The 8018-nt window shown below is 47.2% G+C and overlaps 1 long non-coding RNA gene across 3 annotated transcripts; it reads left to right on the top strand.

The window, feature by feature from the left end:
- The first annotated feature begins 1191 nt into the window (after nt 1-1191).
- LOC128575517 (uncharacterized) lies at nt 1192-5992 on the top strand. 3 transcript variants are annotated; one of them, XR_008377014.1, is made up of 4 exons: nt 1192-1411; nt 1545-1644; nt 3950-4068; nt 4910-5992. It is a non-coding gene; the product is annotated as an uncharacterized LOC128575517 (long non-coding RNA). The 3 variants fall into 3 exon arrangements; XR_008377013.1 differs by having other exon boundaries at nt 1542-1644; XR_008377012.1 differs by lacking the exon at nt 1192-1411 and having other exon boundaries at nt 1437-1644.
- The last annotated feature ends 2026 nt before the right edge of the window (nt 5993-8018 follow it).

The raw sequence follows: 8018 nt of genomic DNA, 5'->3' as shown, positions 1-8018 counted from the left end.
TCAAACAAAGGAGTACCCACCTGCTCCCTTTGTCTCTCCTCCTTCCACCTCCACACACTCAGAACTCATTGCCAAGTGTCACCCTGAATTATTTCAATCACTGCAGAGGATGCCTGTTGCTCTGTCGGCCTAGCCTGCCTTTTCGGGCAATGCCTACCCTTCCCGAGTCCCCAGACTCTTTCCCTCGATGGAGGTGTGATTCACCCCCAGGGCTGGCCAGTCAGTCCTTTCCTGGGAATTTTCACATCAGATCCCACAGAGAGCTCCCTCCTCTCTTGTGTGACACCAGGAAGGGGGTCTCTGGGGCTCTGAGCTCAAGCTGTGGAAAGGGCTAGATGCAGTTGATGCAAAGGATATGGTTTGCTTCCAAAGAAGGAAGCAATCTTGAGGGAGGCAGAGACGGAGAGAGAGAGAGAGAAAGAAAGCGAGAGAGAGACAATTCAGGAACTCAGGAACTTGGAGTATTCTGGTGCCTGGTTCCAGTTTCCTTGAGACCCAGCAACGTTCCAGCCCTTCCCAGGACTGGTTACAGAAGACAGTAGATTTCTCGGCTTGCAGGCATCATGATTCTGTCACTTGTGATCTAATAGCCCTGGCTGTCACACTGGTACACATGACTCTTGTGGGTAAATCATAAGCTCTTTGAGGTCACACCAGGTGCTGCTTGGTGTGGAGGGAGAGCAGGTCTGTGGTCCGAAGACCTGGGTTCCTGTCCTGACTCTGTCCATCCCCTGTGGTGTGTCTTGGGCATGTGATCATCGCAGCAGTTCAGGTTTGAAAGAAGCCTCAGAGAACATCAGATTGAGCCAGTTCACCTGTGATCCAAGGTCAGACTAGTGTGAGCAAAACATTCTCAGTAAAACTCAGTTTTCCCAGTTGTAAAATGAGGCCATGATTTCTGAGGGCCTCTTGGATCAAATATATGTGGCCAGTACTGCACTAGGCCACAAGGACCCAACGCTGAATTAGATTTGACCCCTGCCCTTGACTTGGAGCAGAGGGAGAGACATGTTTTATCAGAACTGTAATAGAAAGCTATAACAGGAAAAGAACCCCACAGCCCCTGGAGGACTTACCACACCTGCACTGATATGAACCAACACCCAGGCCAGAGTCCTAGCGGGTTAGCAGAGACCAGGCTGCTTATTCTCCAACTGGGAGTGCAAATCAGGCTCTCCTGCTGCTCTGGGGAATGATGCCTACCAAGGTGCATCTAAGCGGTTGGCCTCCCAGAGACCCCCACTCTCCAACAGATGGCCCTGGTGGTGGCTGAGGAGCTGCTCCCCAGGAAATGAGAGGAGGAAATGACTTCTCACCCCACTTCCTTGATTGATCTAGCAGTTGGGGTAGCAAAATCACAGTCCTGCCAGGTCTGATAACAGAGCTGTCACGGTCAGATTGGTCCTGGGAGGTGAGTGGTGCCTATTCTAGGAAATTGTGGAGATCGTCTGCAACACGGGCTACCTCAAATTAGATTGCCTCAGTGAGTGATTTCCGACTCTGCAAATTGCATCTTGAGCTCTTCTTCCCCTGCTTCTTAGCAGGTCCTGTCACTTTGCCTCTGTCAGCCTCCATCTCTCCAAGATCATCACTGCTGGAGACAGCCAGATGTGGGCTTGAGTCCCTGGGCAGCAGCTGACCAGTGTAAGTTACTTCATGGCAGTGTGGAAATGGGGGGATAATAATTATTTTAATTTGGTCCATTTCTGTGAGAAGAGACAGAAATCCAAGTTAGCTTAAGCCAGAAAAGAGAATTTACAGCCTCATGTAACTCACAAGCTCTAGGAAATTCAGATATGGCTGGACCTAGGTGCTCAGAAGTTGTTAGATATTCATCACACCCCATGTCTTAGCTCTGTCTGCTTTCCTCTGAGTGTGCTTTACTTTCAGCCAACCCCTCTCCTATTGGAGATCCCCCAGAAGTTTCTGCAGAAAATAGCACTTTACTTGCCCAATAATTCCAGCCAAGTCCCAGAATAAAGCCTCATTGGCCAGGACAGTTCATGTGCTCACATTTGAAACCTGAAGGTGGGACCAGTTGTGCTGAAATAAAAATGGGGCTACAAGAGGATGGTGGTGGGTCCGCCACAAAAATGGGAGGAACTATTAACCAGTGCAAGGGGGACAGGTGATAGCAATTATTGAGTGCCTGGAGCAGTGTGAATCCCTTTATAGACTGGGAAAATAAGAGGCATGGAGAGGTTTGAAAACTTTCTCCACCTTGTAAATGGCTGGGCTGAGATTTGAGCCTAGGACGTTGGACTCGAGAGTGTGTGCTCCAACGACAGTGACAACGAGGGCAGGGGATGCAATGGCTGGCATGGGACAGTGCTCAGTCTCTTGGTGCAATGAGCCCTCTCTGATTGCCTGTGGTAGGCAGGGGCTGGGGTTTGATTCAGAAATGGGCACACAGAATCCCTTCCCTCTCGCGAGGATGTGCTGGAGCAGGGCTGATGAGATGTCTGGACATCTGTTCACTAGTTACTGTGGGCATCCTGGGAAGCGCTCAAGGTGCTGGGGTCAGAGGGCTTGAGGAGCCCAGCGGGTAGAAGGTCAGGATGGGGTCCTGGGGGAGGCCATGAGACAGGCCTGGAAAGATGGGCAGGGCAGCTGGTGTCACAGCCAGTGAAATTCCCTTTGTGCCAAAGGGACATTCAAATCTAAGGGCAGAACTGTGGCTGCACCCCAGAAGAGAGGGCCATGGAGTGGGTGGCCCTGGAGTCCTCTCATGGTGGCATTCTCCCTCTGCCCCTCTTCTGCCCTGTCCCCCAACCCATCTCTCTGCAGACCCAGTTCTGGGCATAGGACAGAGCTTTGCCAGAAATAAGTCAAGTTTGAATGTTTCCAAGAGCAGAAATTAACTTCTAAATCTAATTCCAAATCCTGACTGCCCAGCTGGGTCAAGTGACAATTCCTGGCCTGTCCCCTGGGACTGGGAAGATGGTGATCCTCCAAATGGCTGTGGGACCCAGGGCTAGAGAAGGGTGTGGTGATGGGGAAGGCAGTCCCAAAGGAGGCCCTCCTGAGCAGGTCAACACCATGATGACACAGTAAGGGCAGTGAGGGCAGGAGTTAGGATGACACGGTCAGGACAGCTAGTAAACATTATGACTGTGAGAGGTGGCCCCAAGAACAGAGGTCCTGTACTACCCACCTCACTCCTCCAGTCATCTTGTTCCCCCTCACCCTTCCAGGTCACCTCATCCCCCTCACCCCTCCAGGTCACCTCATCACCCTCACCCCTCTGGTCGCCTTGTTTCCCCTCACCCCTCCAGGTCACCTCATCCCCCCCTCACCCCTCCAGGTCACCTCATCACCCTCACCCCTCCAGTCACCTTGTTCCCCCTCACCTCTCTAGATCACCTCGTTCCCCCTCACCCCTTCAGGTCACCTCATCCCCCATCACCCCTCCAGGTCATGTTGTTTTTTCCTAACCTCTCCAGGTCCCCCGAGTCCCCCTCATCCCACAGGGAGTGTTCAGGAAATGTTCTGTGAGGCAGGGAACGCTTAGTGGCCAGGCTGGGGCTCTGACACCTGACAAGCAGGCAGGGGAGAAGGGTCTGAATGGGGGCAGTGGTGGTGGCGGCGTCTAGGGGCTGAAAGGAGACACATGAGCAGGACATGTGGGGCCCTTCCAACCACTCCCAGAGGGTGGTCCAGGTAGGGACAGGGGTGGTGACTCCACCTCCCTCAGCCTTGAGCTCTCCCTTCCACAACTGCCGTCCACACTTCAGTACCCGAGAGATGTCAGCCTTGAAACTGGACTAACATCTCTCTTCGCATGGGGGACAGGAAAACAGATCTTTCTTCACAGTGACGAGAGCCCTGGCATGGAAGATTCCCTTCCAGGGCTTGTTTGGGGGTGGGGTGGGGGTTCAGTCTTGCTGAGCAATTCCAGGAGGGAAGGAAGCCAGAGCCCGGGTTCCTCAGCCATGTCCTTCTCTTGCAGACACTGCCTTCTCTGAGGCTCAGTTTACCTTTCTGCCACGTGTGGACGATATCCCCCATTCGCTTCCTAGGGCTGTTGCGACAACGTGCCACGAGCTGAGTGGCTAAAACAACAGAAAGGTACTGTCTCACAGTTTCAGAAGCCAGAAATGCAAAATCAGGTGTCGGTAGGGCCCTCCTGCTTCCAGCGCCTCTAGGGGAGGAGTCTGTCTTGCCTTTCCACCTTCTGGTAGCTTTGGGTGCTTCTTGGCTGGCAGGTGCATCCCTCCAGTCTCTGCTTTCATCTTGATGTACGTTTCTTTGTCCAAATGTCCCTTTTCTCCTAAGGACACTGGTCCTATTGGATGAGGACCCACCTTAGTGATCTCATCGAAACTTGATTACATCTGCAAAGACTTGATTTCCAAATAAGGTGGCATTTCCAGGTCCCAGGAGTGAGGGCTTCCACTTGATTTTGGGGGTGTCTTGATTAATGTCACAGAACAGTGAGCCTCAGTGTTGGCCAGAGTGATTCCTCCTACTTGTCGCTTCTTTGTCAAGATTAGGCTCCCTCTTCCAGGGCCTGTGTTTTTCAGTTCACCTCATTACACCTCAACTGGGTTTTGGGGGAAATTAGGTAATGAATGTCAGAGATTTGCAGGAACACAGGCACTCTTGAATTGAGGGGACTACTCTGGAGTCCTTTCTAGGCCCAAGACTCTGAGCCCTCCTGGGAAGGTGGCTCTGGTCACCCAGAGACACTAACACCCCTCAGATGAGGAGACATGAGGAATTAGCTGTGTCTCCTGGTTTGCTTTGGTGTCACATTTAATGCAGGCTCCAAGCCTGGCCACTCAGTCACTGCCATCGAACACACCACTCAGAGCTAACACTTGGCTCCTTTCCACTAATGAGCCTCCCCTCAGAGAGTCTGGCCCTCAACCCAATCTTGTTTTTCTTTTTCCCTTCCTGTCACATCCAGGAGAAAGGAGCCATTCAAGGTATCTGTCACCCGGAGGAAAAGTTAACCCTTGCTGAGAAAAAGTCCTACAAGGAGTTGTTTTTCTGGTTTGAGCCTTTTTGAGGGAATCTTGACTGTGACTATCATGTGGTACCTTCCTTGTCCGTATGGCTATGACTCACAGATTTATGTGAGTCACAATTCTTCTGGATTGAAGAATTTTTTGAGAAAGATGAAGTCAACATATGAGAAAGAAGCTATAGATAATTTGCCATGTGGGCAATGGAGTGCAACAGCCTTTGAATAATAGCGGAGCTTGTGCCCAAGACAGTACACACCAAATATCCCTGCAATTTCCAGCATCCCTTGCAGGTAAGGTTACTGTGTGGCCAGGTGTGGCCAATGCACCCTGACTGAAGCAACATGACTCATTTCCTGCCTGAGGCAGTTATGAGTGGATGAGACACTCCTCCTCTTCTGCGTGGTGACCACAGATCACGTGTCTCCAGGGGATGGGCATGCACTTCCTCATCCACCGTCTCCATTTCTGGTCCCAGCACATAGAAAAGTATGAGGCACATAGAAGGTATCCAGATATGTGATGCGGGAAAGGATGAATGAATGAGATAGTGGAATTTATACAGACATTTTCAGTGTTTTTTCATTAAGCAACTGAAACCAAATCTTATCCTTGGAAAAAGGTTTCTGTCGTGCTTGGATCAAGTTGGGTCTTGCAAGGGTCAAGTTCCATAAATCCTTTCCTGAAGAGTCCAGCTGCTCGTGCCCGAGAGACTGCTGTGTCTCTCAAGTTTGCCTTCTTATGACAAAGGCCTGTTTTTTATATGGTCAGAAGAATTCTCCTCACATCGTCTTTCACAAAAGCAGAGTTTTTAATTCCAGTGAAATCCAATTCATGAATTTTCTTCCTTTTATGGATCAGGCTATGAATTCTTTGCCTAGCCCTAGATCAGGAAGAGTCTCACCTATCTTTTCTTCTAAAAGTTCTAAAGTTTTATGTTTTTATAGCTTTATGTCTCCTGTTGAATTATATATAAAGTGTGTGAGTTCCCTTTTGCCTATGGATGTGTAATTTCTCTAGCACTGTCTCTTGAATAAGCTAACCTTTCACTTTTGCACCTTTTCCAAAAATTAATTGAGCATATTTGGGTGGGTCTGTTTCTGGGTTTTCTCTTTTGCTTCTTTGATGTATCTATCCCTCAATCATTATCACAATATCTTAATATAGCTGAATAGAGAGACATAATGTCAGGGAGAATGGTTCCTTCCTCATTGTTCTTTTTTTGTCAAGATCGATTCAACTATTCTAGGACCTATATTTTTCCACATAAATTTATGAATAAGCTTTCTATGTTCATAAAAAAAAAACCTGCTGGGAATTTGTTAGAAATTGCATTAAACCAGTATAACAATTTGGCGGGAATTGATATCTTTACTAAAGTGAGTATTCAAATCTATGAACACAGTCTTTTGTTATTTCTTTTATTGATATTTTATATTTTTAATATATTTAGTATAAATTCTATACATGTTTTGTTAACTGTATAGCTAAGTATATAATTTTCCTTAGTTGACTATAAATGGTATTGTGGGTTTTTTTTTTATTGTTGGGGATTCATTGAGGGGATAATAAGCCAGGTTACACTGATTGCATTTGTTACGTAAAGTCCCTCTTGCAATCGTGTCTTGCCCCCAAAAAGTGTGGCACACACCAAGGCCCCACCCCCCTCCCTCCTTCCCTCTCTCTGCTCTTCCTTTCCCCACCCCTTCCTCCATATTTCTCTCTCTGCTCTCCCCTTTCCCCACCCGCACCGTGACCTTAATTGTCATTAATTATCCTCATATCAAAATTGAGTACATAGGATTCATGCTTCTCCATTCTTGTGATGCTTTACTAAGAATAATGTCTTCCACTTCCATCCAGGTTAATACGAAGGATGTAAAAAGTCTCCATTTCTTTAAATAGCTGAATAGTATTCCATGGTGTCCATATACCACAGCTTGTTAATCCATTCCTGGGTTGGTGGGCATTTAGGCTGTTTCCACATTTTGGCGATTGTAAATTGAGCTGCAATAAACAGTCTAGTACAAGTGTCCTTATGATAAAAGGATTTTTTTCCCTTCTGGGTAGGTGCCCAGTAATGGGATTGCAGGATCAAATGGGAAGTCTAGCTTGAGTGCTTTGAGGTTTCTCCATACTTCCTTCCAAAAGTGTTGTATTAGTTTGCAGTCTCACCAGCAGTGTAAAAGTGTTCCCTTCTCTCCACATCCACGCCAGCATCTGCAGTTTTGAGATTTTGTGATGTGGGCCATTCTCACTGGGGTTAGATGGTATCTCAGGGTGGTTTTGATTTGCATTTCTCTAATAGATAGGGATGATGAACATTTTTTTCATGTGTTTGTTAGCCATTCATCTGTCGTCTTTAGAGAAGGTTCTATTCATGTGTCTAGCCCATTGATATACGGGATTGTTGGCTTTTCTCATGTGGGTTAGTTTGAGTTCTCTATAGATCCTAGTTATCAAGCTTTTGTCTGATTGAAAATATGCAAATATCCTTTCCCATTGTGTAGGTTGTCTCTTTGCTTTGGTTGTTGTCTCCTTAGCTGTACAGAAGCTTTTCAGTTTAATGAAGTCCCATTTGTTTATTTTTGTTGTTGTTGCAATTGCCATGGCAGTCTTCTTCATGAAGTCTTTCCCCAGGCCAATATCTTCCAGTGTTTTTCCTATGCTTTCTTTGAGGATTTTTATTGTTTCATGTCTTAAATTTAAGTACTTTATCCATCTTGACAATTTTTGTGAGTGGGGAAAGGTGTGGGTCCAGTTTCAGTCTTTTACAGGTAGACATCCAGTTCTCCCAACACCATTTATTGAATAGGGAGTCTTTCCCCCAAGGTAAGTTCTTGTTTGGTTTATCGAAGATTAGGTGGTTGTAAGATGTTAGTTTCATTTCTTGGTTTTCAATTCGATTCCAAGTGTCTATGTCTCTGTTTTTGTGCCAGTACCATGCTGTCTTGAGCACTATGGCTTGGTAGTACAGACTAAAATCTGGTATGCTGATGCCCCCAGCTTTATTTTTATTACTAAGAACTGCCTTAGCTATACGGGTTTTTT

The sequence above is a fragment of the Nycticebus coucang genome, chromosome 22, assembly GCF_027406575.1.
Source record: "Nycticebus coucang isolate mNycCou1 chromosome 22, mNycCou1.pri, whole genome shotgun sequence".
In the NCBI taxonomy this organism is placed as follows: Eukaryota; Metazoa; Chordata; class Mammalia; order Primates; family Lorisidae; genus Nycticebus; species Nycticebus coucang.
The sequence above is the reverse complement of the archived record's forward strand: the minus strand, read 5'-3'. Positions and strand labels throughout refer to the sequence as shown.